At 33.6% G+C, this 14,222-nt stretch overlaps 1 pseudogene; it reads left to right on the forward strand.

Annotated features, from left to right (window-relative positions):
- The first annotated feature begins 9,614 nt into the window (after window positions 1-9,614).
- Window positions 9,615-13,450, forward strand: LOC149577040 (AP-1 complex subunit mu-2-like; annotated as a pseudogene).
- The last annotated feature ends 772 nt before the right edge of the window (window positions 13,451-14,222 follow it).

Raw genomic sequence — 14,222 nt, forward strand, 5'->3', positions numbered from 1 at the left:
TCTATGCATATTGGAAAGAATATAATAGAGACATTGTGGATGACAAAGAAAAAATTTTCAAAATTTGTAATGACATTCATGAATCCAATTATGCATTGAAGAATTTCATTCACTCAAATAGAAATAGAGATCAAATTAATATAAGTGCCCTTCCTTGGTTATTAACGGAGCAGCAAAGTGATGCCATAAAACAAGTCATATGAAAAATTTGATTTTCCACAGGATTTGTTGCGAACTTAAAAAATCTCATATCAAAAAAAAGTGAATTTGGGCTAGGGCTCAAAATGCATGATTGGAAAACTTTCATCAAGGTAAGTTATGTTCTTCTATATTTACAATATATTCATAAACTATGTGTAATTTTTGTTATGTTATGTTAGAAAACAATGAAATGATTGGTTTATAATTACTGTAGTACGTGCTTCCTCTATCTCTCCCAGAGCCCTTCAATAATAACATCAAACAAGTGATATACGATCTTGGAAAATACATGAGGTAAGCAGTAATATATGTTCAATTTGTTGTATATATTTATTATATTCATGATTTTTTTTTCTTGCTATGTAATCTATTGTATATTATTTTGTAAATTCTAGTATCTATATATTTTTTGTGACTTGAATCTCTTAATGTAGGTGGTTGTCATCTAAAGAAATCCATAAAGAAGATATAAACTATTGGAAGAGAAGAATTCCTCATTTACTGTGTGAAATGCAAAAGTGTCTACCTCCAACTTTTTTCAATGCACAGGAACACTACCTCATACACCTAGTTGAGGAGATTGAATTGTGTGGATCTGTACACACTAGGTCAATGTGGATGGTTGAGAGGCACTTGAAATCTTTGAAGGCTTTGGTTCGACAAAGAGCACATCCTGAGGGTTCTATGGTAGAGGGATATATGGTATACCAGATTATGGTGTACATTAGTGAATATCTTCCTAAGTTTGCATCAAATATCTATGTAGATCGCATTGGGGATCTCGAGCCTTTTTAAAAATTAGAAGGGGAGTACTTGATGGGGAAAGGTACATTGAGGAAAGTGAAAGGTAATAAATTATAAGATGTTATTGTAATAAATTATTTCTTAATCTTCAAAATAAATCAGTTGTAAGTTGTCTATTTTTTTTTTGTATAGGTGCTTGAGAGTGGGATGCACTACATTTGTATATTGCAAATAATCTTGATTGGATAATGGTATGGATTGAACGATGTCAACATTCTGGTCAGACATTAACATGGGAAGGTGTATCTTCATTGGTTAAAGAAGCTCATCATAATAGAGATTCCAATGTTACAGAAAGGGAAATAGATTTAGCACGTGGTTTAAGAGATTTCTAGGTACGTACAAATTTATTAATCACCCATATGTTTATCAACTCATGATACAATAATTTTGACATGTTTCACATATTATTGCAGGTTAAACACCACAAGGCTATGTTCTGTAATGGTCAAAAATTTCGCGTCAAAGTGTTGGATGACACAAAGAAAACTTGTGATTCAAGAATAACTGCACTCTTTCAAGTGACTAATATTTCATCTAGAAATGACTTACATCCTCGAGAGTCTAAAAATTGATACTATGGCATTTTGGATGATATACTTGAGTGTGACTTTAGTTCCTTCAAATTAGTACTCTTTGTTGTCAAATGGTATAGGCTATGACTTAATCCAAATGATCCTGATAGAACTGTTATTGAACATGATAATGGATTTACAATGGTTAATACAAGGCTATTTGAGCCAGTTGGGGATGAGCCCTATGTTCTTCCAAGCCAATGTGAGCAGGTATTTTACTCAGAGGTTCCACATAAATCGGGTTGGTCATTTGTTGTTAGACATGAACCGAGAGGAAGGCCAATAAAGTATAATGTGATGGAAGAAGAAGATACCAAAGAAGTAGAAGATGATGTAGATACTACTACTGATGATGATGATGAAGATGGTGTTGATGTTGATGATGATGTTGTTGATGATGATGACGATGACAACGATGATGATGATGGCGAGGATGATGACGAGGAGGATGATGATGATGATGACGATGATGAGGATGATGATGATGATGAAATTTAGAGGTATGTCATCAATCCTTAATCTATTTAATATTCATTTCTTGATAGAAATATATTTGTCTTATATGGTTACATAATTTATTCATTATCTATTTAAAAGCTACAAGTTTTAACTAGAAATAAAATACTGCTAATCTAAATTAACTATTAATCTAAATTAATTAAATAAAACTATTTAAAACACATATTGATGCGTGAATGTATTGAGCCTTATTTTCTTTTAGGTCAAAATCATTTGTAAGTGTTTAGTAGTTTAGAAAAGGGAATTCATTAAATATCTATAAAAGGGAGTTTTACCTAGAATAAAATTCATAGGGAAAACATAATATAAGTGCTTAGCCCTTCACTATGCCTACTTCCCTAGTAGGCTTATAATGTGAGCTTGATTTAAGTGTTATATTGTGTACCTTTTAATGTTTTTAATTTTTATGTGATGCTTATGATGGATGTGATTATGATTATGATGTGATTATGCTCACGATAATTGAATTACATTTGCAGGAAATTGAACCCCTTTCAAGAGCATCTCGCATAGTCTCATGGATCTATAGGTATAAGTCAATACTCCTTATAGATAGTCTATTTAATACACTTATCAATAGTAAGATTGATGTCTTCTAAGATCTCTCCCATTTGCAGGTACCAGAGAATAGGTATTTGTCAAAAGTGTCTTCCTCGAGTGAGGGAAATATAGGAATAGAAGAGGAAAGTGAGACATGTAGTTTATCTAGAACAGGGAGATTAACTAGAGGTCAAAGGACTAGAAGGAAATTCAATAAATGCATGAAATTTTTCCTTGCTCAAGGGGGGTCATGTTCTTATGATGATGAGACAAAAGGCAACATCAAGGTGCCCTTGAGGTACCAACATGTACAGAAACATTGGGTACCCAAGGAACTTCCTCTAATAAACATTGATTTTTGTGTTAACGAGAGGATATATCGCATAGCACCATCATCATTACATGGTTTGGGCCTATTTTCTATGGATGGCATAAAGGTGTCTTACAACAAAGTTTCTGAATTGATGGAGTATGTTGGACCATGTTACGATTACAAAAGTTGGATGCATATTGTTGAATATAAAAAAAGTATGTATAGGTATGTCCTCTAAGAAAATTATATACAACAACAAGACAATAATCAAAGTAAAAGTGTGGCTATATATATTGATGGAAGGCCAAAAGAAATAGGGAATATTGCAGTTTTTATAAATAGTACACAACCTGGGTCAACTATAAAGCAACCCAATTGCATATTTGAGGCACATGAGGGAAATCGTGTATTCATCTGTGAGATAAAATCAATACGTGCAGGGGAAGAGCTTCTTATTAATTACAATTTGAACCGGATAGATACAAACGAGGCTACTATAATGGGGGTGGTACATACTATTAAACCAACTTCTAATCAATGACTCCAACATACCATTTAGTCAATAAATTTTTGGCTAACATTTTTATACTTGATCTTTGACACAGGGGCACAATATGGAGCAACCACCTGGAGGGGATGCTGGCGATGTTCCTTGCTCATCTACACATGAGTAGGTAAAACTCATTGTAATTGTGCAAACTAGATAGAAGCAAAATGTTATTTTTTTAATTTTGTTTTCTTCATTTTTTTGGAGTAAGTTTGATAATACTAATACTTTTGTTGTCACAGAGGGCCAGTGGTCGAAGGGAGGGAAAGGAACCTGCAGTCCCTCAGCAGCCTGCCCTTGAGGAGGACCTTTTTTATATTGATTTAGTAGAGACCAATGACCCGATCGGTTCAATTTAAAAGTTTCTAAAGAAAATTGGCAAAGAAATTATATGTTTGGCAACCATTAAGCCTACTACTCATGAAATAAAAGATAGGGCATATGAATTGTTGCACACCTCTGAAACCTTAAAAGTAAGTATTAATGATATTTTTAATTATAACAAGAGTTCAATAATGGTTTTTATGTTATGCTCTTTTATGGCATTAATTAAAATTTGGATGCGTTGTCTTTACTGAGTTTTTTGCATGATTTCAAGCCCCAGTCCCATGATGAGGGTGCTGCAAGTGGTTCAGGTAGATCGCATGTTCCATTCCCCACTTGTGTTTTCCTTTGAATATATATAGGAATTATCATAATCATTGACAATACATGCTTGAACAATCCTTTTTTTAATGCTCTAACAATCTTGTCCATGCTAGTCCACACGTTCTATATATATGCATGCTCTAACAATTTTATTCTTCAGCTTTAGATCCTTTGATGACGCCGCCTCCATCTAGAACAACCACAAATCTCTTTCCAACTACTGAGTCGACAACATGCAACTTACAGGCATTGACTGTTGCACCATCTACTGGTACACAAATCCCTCTTTTTCTCTCTTTTGTTATGTGTTTAAGTGTTATGTGTTTATACTTCGTGTCAAAGACTTATGAAACTTATGAAACTTTTTGCAATAGGAGCTACAGCATCATTTCCTAGATGTTCCTATGTTCCTAGTATGGGAACTATGAAGGATGTCATATTTATCGTCAGCGACGATGAAGGCATTCCATTAAAAGTAGCCAAAGTTCCAGGTACTTAAAAGTTATTATTCTATAGTGATATAATAGTAATTTAGTTTTTTATCACTCTTCATCGACTATTGATCACATGATTGTTTTGTAGGGAATGATGTTTTTGGAAAAAACTTCGTGATGAGTGTTTGCAAATATTCGGGCCCACCGTGCATACTTGGTGGAACATCATATCCTAACTAAAACCCCAAACCACTATTTTTATTTCATATCATTGCTAGAATAGTTTTCCTTTTCATCCATTTCTTGAACTATATTAAAGGTAGCTTCACTTCATTTATGAGTCTAACATGTTTTTTTTTACTTAAAAAATGGAATAACCAAGACAAAAAGTTGAAGAATGATCTTATAGAGAGCATGACCCAACTCTTTGGACCTCGTGCATTCGAGAGAAACAAGCTCCTTGAAAAAGCTAGTTTATGTTTGAAATATATTAGGGGCCAGTACAGAAAAAATTTACAGGATAACCCTAGGTATGAGCATCTGTCCTATGTTCCTGAGGCTAAGTGGCAGGCTTTGATTTTGGATGGGAAGTATAAAGCTGACAAGAAAAATGAAATTACACCAGTAGAGAGTACACCAAGGTATGTGATATTGTTTTAGAATGTAATTATGTACTAATTAACCTCTATATTTATGCTATCTAACATATTTTAAACTTTTCATAGATTACCTGACACAACAAAGGCAACAAAGGCAAGACTAGAAAAGAAAGGGACACAAAAGCTCAGCTCTAGTGGTTTTTTGAAACTTCAAGCACGAGTTGTAAGTATTAGTAAATGAAAAATTGTATCAAATTTTTTATATATTGTGATGGGAAATGCTAGGATAGACTAGCTTATCTATGCTCCTCATCCTCAACTTTTGCAACTTTTGTACTTCCTTTTGATATTTTAACTACCCTCCATTGGTTGATGAAACAATGCAAGTAAAATTGACCATATCACACAAAAATGCAGGGCTCAGAGTTCAAGAGATGCCTCACAAAAGAGGATAAGAGAATTGGCTTCCAACAAGGCTATAGAGCCCTAGCTGAATGGCTACAAGCTAAAATTAGTGTGGAAGGTTCTAATAATGATGCATCTGAACCATAGGTAAATAAGCTAAATGAATTTTATTTCAAATTGAATACTTTACCAATTAGTCTATTTGATGTTAAGTTCCAATATAAAGTGAGTATATCTATTTTAAGCAAGCAATGATAACAATGTGTAGGATGTTGGAATACAGCCCGACAATCCTTCTACACAATCTATGAATGCTGAAGGTTCACATGATATGCATCCCAGTGGTGGAGGTATACATTTGCTATTAATTTTTTTTATATGTAATTGCAATTTGTGTTTGGATTAACGTAACATTTTGTATAGTAGTTGTAGAAGATCGAGGGGTTGATGTTCATGAGTGTGTTGACATTGAGTCTAGACAAAATGATGTGGTTAGATCAAGTAAAGAGCGCCACAATTGTGTTATTTAAAATAATTAAATACTTGTAACAATTATAATAAATTATTTTTAATTTAACTCTTTTATTTTTTATTGCAGAGGACCCCCCTTTGCAACAGCATAGGAATTGGAGATCATCAAGAACAGAGAAAAGAACAATTGATGAGGGGGGAATTGATGATGACACTGATGCTCCTCTTAGAGCTTACATAGAAAAAAGAAATAGAAAGAAAAAAAAGAAATGATTGTCATCTACATACCTTAATTGATAATGATTGAATTTTATGTCTCAATGAATTTAATTATGTGCTAATGAATGTTCAAGAATTATGTGTTAATGCAAAATATTGATGAATGTTGCATGTTTATGAATCTAATGTGTTAATGAATGTTATCATGTGATATTGATTGAATGTTACATTTTATTAATGGTTGAAAGAATGAATGAATGTTAGATGTTAATGGGGAATGTAGAGTGATGTTAGGGGGAGGGGGGTGGGGCCAAATGAGCTTCCACCTTCACGTGGTTGGCCCTATTTAGTAGAGAATATTAAACTATTCTCAAAACAAAGTGAAGCTCAATAAGATACTAAATATTTCACTATTTTGTACTATGTTTAGACTATTGTCCTATGCATCTAAGGCTTCATGCTTTGAACTGTCATGAAGTTCTAAACTTGTAGCTTTTTTATTGTATCCTTGGATCTCAACACTGTCTTGGGACTATCTTATCACCAATGATACGATTATCATAATTAACTAGGGAAACCCTTGATTAGCATTGTTTTGGGACTGTGTTATCTAAATATGTCGCTGCTTGGAAGAGGTTATTTTAAGCAAAGGGAATCAGGATTTGATCATATTAGTGATGCTAACACAACACAACACACACTCCAGCCCCAAGAAAAATGCTTTTGACATGGAGCTATGGATTGGTGAGGCCACAAATGGGGGACCTCATCCATAATTAACAAAGTTAAGGCTCAGCCCCGAGAGAAAATTGGCACAAGCCTACAATGAGGATGGCCTAGTGGCTGTTTGAACCTTGTTGGCCCCTACACCATCACCACCACCACTTAACCAAAATACTTAGTGGTGAACCTCACTTTTGATATTACTAAGCATTAAAGGAGGTATCACTATTAATACTTGTCAATTTCTTGTCCATATTTTACCGATCCTTCATTTCAATCCATGTATGGTGTAGGGGCACCCAAGAAAAACTGAACCTACAGGGTACACCAGGAGCTATGTAGGAGATAATGAAGGTACAAGGGAAATCAATTCCTAATGGATACCTATTGAGTATTTTGATGATGAATCATGGCTATTAATGCCATTAAATGTAATAAATTTCACAAAGTTGACAAAATGTAAGGTATTGCCAAGAATAGGCAAATTGGCACAAATAGGGAGTCAATATGATGTAAGGGGTAATTTGAAGTCCTAGGGTGTCCTAGGAAGAGTTATGGGTGGATGGTAGTTTTTACATGATGTAATAGGCTATTAAAGCCCCTAAATGATGTAAAATGCACTCAAAGTGCAAGATCTTGTAAAATTGCCAACATTGGCAACATAAGCCAACTTAGGCTTGAATGGGGTTAGTTAAGGTTATAGGTGTGTGAAGAGTGTTTTAAAAGGTCTTTTAGAGTCATTTAGCAATGACATTATAGTTTTCATAAGTCTTTAGCCGAGAAAAGGTCACAAAAGATAATCAAAGGTAATGATGTTAAAAAAGTTATAAAAACTATCTATTTGCTGTCATAAGATAGTTAGAAGAGCAGTTGGCATCCAAGGGGGCTTTAGTTCAGTTTTATGAGTTAGTTAGATGGGAAAATGTTTAGAAAAGAAATGTCTTTATAAGACACAAGGGAAGAAGTTGAAGAGAGGTGTATGTAACGAGAAAATAAATAAATCAAAGAAATATGCTATTCAATGTCACAGTGACAGTTTCCTAATTGCAAGATTCGACTTGGTAATCCAATAAAGTTCTTTATATTCAAGATTTATTGGTTTTTATCCTTGAAAATATTGTCATTATTTGTTAACTCTTGGCAAGGACTTTGTAAGTTTTCTTTTTTTTTTTTAAACTATCTTTGAAATCTCTGCTATCATAGGGAACGTGATTGATTGTTACAGTTTTGTAGTCATTAATGGAGACAAGCCTCTCCCACTTTCTGTGAATGGACTATAACTTGAGGGAGAGGAACTTAAGTGTATCTATATGTTGTTTTTTTAAATTTTAATGCAGGAGGATGCAGGTGACAGTGAACAAAGAAAAGAACAACAAGGTGACTATTGTACCAAACTGTGAAGGTGTATTTGCAAGTTACCATATGGTGAATATAAGAAAATGGAGGTTGGAATGGATAAATGTGTGTTGAAAACATTTTATGGAGTATGTTTAAAGGTGTTTGAGCCAATAGAAAGGTTTTATGAGTTGATTTAGGGTCTTTTCTAGGAAGCCTTAGGCTAGAAACCCTTAAAGGGAGGGTTTGATGAAAAGGTGTCTAGAAATGCATGGAGGGTCAAAAAAATTGTGGAATCCTATCATTTATTAGATGCCTTAAGATTGTTTCAAGGTTTGGAGAGTTGGGTGTGTGTGCAAAGCATAGTTTCTTTGTTAGGCAAGGGCTAATTAGGCTTAATTGTTGTAGTGATAGCCATAGAAAGGTGCAACAGTCACAGGTTGAGAAACTGATATTTGCAAGGTTTGAAAAAAACCATAAAGGGTATTTGAAAAGGTGACTAAGTCACTAGTTTGTTTGGGGATTTAGAGAGAAAAGTGCAATTTGCTACAGGACAAGGCTACTAAACAGGCCTAGAAGGGCTAAAGTAGGAAATGGTGAAAGATGGGTTTTTGGAAGCTGGTGAAGAGTTGAAGCATGGTAGATAGGCCATGATAAGATGGTCTAAGGTGTTAGGGTCAGTGAGAGATGCCAAAGTTGGATTTTGGTATGATGGAGGTGCTAGGTACACTAGGTGACCTAGAAGGAAATTGATACAATAAGATATTGTGGTAATGAGGTAGGAAGTGAATTCATGGGTATGGTGTGTGGAAGAGATTTACTAAGTTAGGGACTTCTTATTGATCCTTGAGTTGAACTCTAGTTCCTTGAGTGGATTCCAAGACGTTGTTGAATCCTCAAGTTGAATAGGGTTCCTTAAGGGGATATTAGAAGGCTCTGCATCAATGTAACTTCCAGTCCTCGATTTGAAGATTCTTTAGTTAGTTTGTGTCCACTTTCTTTAAAACTGGTAATAAAACCATTTTTAGAGGAATAAAATTCTTACATGGATCTATCGATAAGAACTCTTTTAAAATTGTGGAAAGAACACAAGAAACTATAGTTTCTGTTGACTGATCTGTGCTATGTGCATCATGACGTTAAAAATTGCAATGTTGTACAAAGAAGCTTCTGAGATATGGAATATTTACATAGAGGCATGCAAATTACTTAAAAGTTAAAGATGTTTAGGTGGTCCATGTCACATAAATTACATTGTCTCATATGAATATATTCATTAAAATGTACCACCCTCTCTTATATCTTGTCTCTTATAAGGCTAAATTGGCCATTTGTGAGGATGGTTTCAACATATGTGTTTTGAAAAGTTTTTTTATGGAATTACATGGACAGGGTGATCCCACGTTACAAAATCCAGTACTCTATGACAATGGGGTGACTTACATGTTCATTCAACATAACAATATCTACCTTATGGTAGCATCAAGATAGAACTCTAATGCAAGTAGCTTACTATTATTTTTTCATCAAGTTGTGGATGTAAGTTCAACAATCTACACTTCTCATTAACAATTTATTTCTTATCTGAGGCTCTATTTTCAATTATTAAATGGAACACTACATTTAGGGAACTTACTAAACCTGTAGAGCCAGGGATTCTAGTGTATGCATATAATTCTTTTATTTGTAGCTATTGCATGCATATTTAGGTGTAATTGCAGTAATCAAGAGTTTTTAATGTTCCTCTTTGTTTTCTGCTATGATTAGTGTGTTGCAATAACTAATTCACATGTCAACTTTAGGTTCAGTTTTGGATTGTCATGTGTGTTATTTCTGTAGGTATTCAAGCACTATTTTGAAGAGCTAGACGAAGAGTCTTTGAGAGACAATTTTGTCATTGTTGTGAGTGTACACATCTATTTTTAATCTGAGCCACAGAGGGTCGAGGGTTCAGAATTCCTTGTAATGAACTATTTGAGAATATTTTATCACGAACTTAAAATTTAAAATATGTGTATATCATTTCACCACTTTTATTTACCATTGTGTAGTATGAACTACTAGATGAAATAATGGATTTCGGGTACCCTCAATATACAGAGGAAAATATTCTTAGTGAATTCATCAAAATGGATGATTATAGGATGGAAGTCACTCAACAACCTCCAATGGCTATTACAAATGCAGTTTCCTAGTGAAGTGAAGGAATACAATACAAAAAAAATGAGGTTGAAGGCTAATCCAGATTTAACTTTGTGCTTTGCTTGAATATGGCAATTGATATTTAACTAATTTTGTGCTTTTAATTTTTTATTAAAGGTCTTTTTGGATGTAGTAGAAAGTGTAAATATTCTTGTGAGTAGCAATGGGCAAATAGTGCGATCTGATGTGGTTGGAGCGTTGAAGATGAGAGGGTACTTGAGGTAGTTTTTTCCTACCCCATGCATAATTTTATTATTGAGTTCTTTTAGAAATAAAACTAATAGACTATAGAGAGGAAACATGGAACTATTTCCCATAATCTCTGCTAAGTTGAAACACTGTGAACTCCAGCTAGGTTCATGGAGAACATTATAATGTTACTGCACACCTATTTTCTTGAATATGTACCCTACTTGTGGAACACCTTGAAATAGGACAAACCCCATTTTCTAAGCTGAAAGGCCCATGTATGCTTATACACAGCTAAACGAATAGACATATATTATGAAAATGGGATTGGCTCATGAGAGTTCAGATAATAAACATCTTGTGTTTATTTTTACGTGGTAGAATTATGAATTACCATCAGACAAAGAATCTACAAATTGTCCAACTTTTATAAGTACAAATATTATGTTCATATTCATTGTTAAGATTTAGTAAATAACAATTTTTTGGTCACGATACAACCAAATTTGTTGCGGGATACTTGCATTTCAACAAATTACATGCTTCAACGAGAATAAAACAAATATAGAAGAATAATGAACTGTGGTGGATGATTGAATAGAGTCCAATTTCTTGGAGAGTTTAGAGTGATAGATTAAAAGTCAAATTGTAATGACCAAATGTTGAAGCTTAGATTATGCTGCACTAGATCCCATACCCAGACTAGGTCCAATTCATATAGTTTGTAGGCCTTCCCTGGGTCTATAATAGATGTATGTGGAATAATTTGGTCAAGACACCCGTGCACTTGCCATATCAAGGTTGAAGCTAGATCCCCACAGCTGATCTTGGAAATAAAACAGTATGAAAAATTGCAAAAAAAGAATAAAATACTGATATGTATATATCTTTAGATGTTTTATATAATTATTGAGTGTTGGAAGTAGTTTGACCATTAATGATTTCTTTGTTTTATACATATGCCATAAGTATTAAACCTTTATAACTTTTGATTTAATATTTGGCATTGAATTATTGATTGTGTTTCATGGTTAATTTAGCTTGTTTTGTGCAAAATGTGGTTGTTTCTAATTTTTATTTATTTATAATGTACTTTTAGCATGACTGCTAAAATGTTACGTAGCTAGCTGTTAATGAAAAGTGTATTTTGATTCACTTTTTTTCAGCAGAATGATAGAATGCAAACTTGGACTCAATGATAGGGTGCTACTAGAAGCTCAAGGAAAAGTGTCAAAGGGTAAAGCAATTGATTTGGATGACATCAAGTTTCATCAATATGCAATCAAGCTCATTTTCTTATTCAATTCCTTAAACTATCAATTTTATCTTGTATTGAAGTGCTTGCAAATTCCTCTAATGTTGTACTTGGTCTTTTTTTTCCCTTGAAAAGGCATATGTTAATTTCTATTTCTTCTATCAGGTGTGTTCATCTTGCTCATTTTGAAAATGATAGAACTATATCCTTCGTACCTCATGATGGGACTTTTGATCTTATGAACTATAGACTTAGCACATAGGTTTGTTCATATATTCAAGAGAATGCAGTTGTTGTCAAATCTTTGAAGTTCTGTTATGAAGGATATCCTTCTAAAGTAGGTTTCATATCATATGCTTTTATTACTTTGCAAGTAAAGCCATTGATATGGGTTGAAGCTCAAGTAGAAAAGCATTCAAGAAGCCAGGTAGAATATTTGGTGAGAGCACGCAGCCAATACAAAGATCGCAGGTTTCAAATTATCTCTCTGGCTTATGTATGCCTATTTTAGATCTGATTTATCTATTGTTTAGATAGATCTTTCTAACATGTTAGCTTCAGGGAATGGTTTAAGTATGACTGATATTTCTGTGTATTTGCTAATTTGTCTCATGGTTTTCTTTAACTTTGCAGTATGGAAACAAATGTTGAAATTGAATTACCAGTACCAACTGATGCATCTACACCTCATGTACACACATCAATGGGCACTTCTGCATACTCCCCAGAGAGGCATGCTTTGCTTTGGAAAATAAAATCATTTCTTGGTGGAAAGGTATCTTGCAGCTTTCATTGGTTTTCTTGTTCAAAGATGGTTAATAGTACCATGGTTCTGGACCCTAATGTTTTAGTTTCTTGATTGACTTATTATGTGGGTTTTGATTCATGAATACATATTGAGGGCTAAATTTAGCCTTTCGAGCATAACTGTTGAAGAAGCAACCCCAGAAAAGTAGGCACCTATTCATGTCAAATTTGAGATACCATATTTTACTGTATCAAGAATTCAGGTCATTTCTTAACTTTAGTTTACAAATGTAGATTATTGCTTTTGCGAGTATCATTAGCTCATTACCATGATTTATAACTTATCTAAAATTTGAGTCATTTTAGGTCATTTTGGACTGACGTACTCCATAAAATTCATCACAGTGTTGGACCCTTTTGTGTGTTCACTTCTATATTTCTAATGAAAACAAGCTCATTGCTTATATTTATATTGGCCTTAGTGAAAATCATTATGCTTTTTAAATATTTAGCTCCACAAGTAAATTGATGCATTGAATAAATGGTTGAGAATTTACATTTTGTTCATTTAGATTTAGGCTGCTACTTTATAACAACTTTCTTTTTTTCCAATTATTTACTGCAGGTCAGGTATCTGAAAATCATTGAAAAGAGTGGATATCAAGCATTGCCATGGGTCGGGTACATTAAAATGGTAGGTGAATATGAACTAAGAATGATCTAGACTAGTGATAACTGAGAAATGTTGTAAACAAGAGAGAATGTGGTATTTGATCATTCTGATGGCTTATTAAGTTGTTTTCAGTTTCTAAATGAAGGATCAAGCAGAAGGATGTTATTTGACTATCCGCCTAATAGCTATGTCTTGTTAAAAACCCATCACAAATTTGGTTTTGATGTGTTCATCATTCTTTCTTTTATATATTCTGATTGCTTTCAATCGTGGTTTCTCGATCTCACCTAATTTACTCTCTAAGGGAAAAAAAAATCTTTGGAACAAACTTTGCTTCAGCATTGGGTGGGAGGCTATAGAAATTAGTTATAGTCGATTGTTTTAGCCACTGATCATCAGAATTGAGGTCAACCAATAACCTTCTCTCCCCTTTCTCTAAATATATGTATTGTGATATCATATTATGATCTGAACAATTGCTTAAAAGATAACATATTCTAATTATTTCATACAGGCAGAGAAAGTGTACAATCAAGTTGTTTATTTTAAGAAGACTCTCAAATGTCAAAGTGAACCGATGCCTCAATTGGAATGCATTGCAACCTCTACAGTAAGTACATAAAATTATTTTAATTCCTTTTGCCATGATTTAGGTTTTGTTTATAGATGAATTTTAATGTTGGTTGTAATTGACTATTCGTTTGATATGTGGAAAGTGATATAAATTTAATAGAAGTATTTGTATGATAATTTTAGGGAAGTGTAGCAATCAAAGTGAAAGCTTTTGTCATAGAAGTATTTACAACATCTAGATGAATTGCAA

This window comes from Cupressus sempervirens, chromosome 1 (genome assembly GCF_028749045.1).
Source record: "Cupressus sempervirens isolate cs-2001-9-10 chromosome 1, ASM2874904v1, whole genome shotgun sequence".
Taxonomy (NCBI): domain Eukaryota; kingdom Viridiplantae; phylum Streptophyta; class Pinopsida; order Cupressales; family Cupressaceae; genus Cupressus; species Cupressus sempervirens.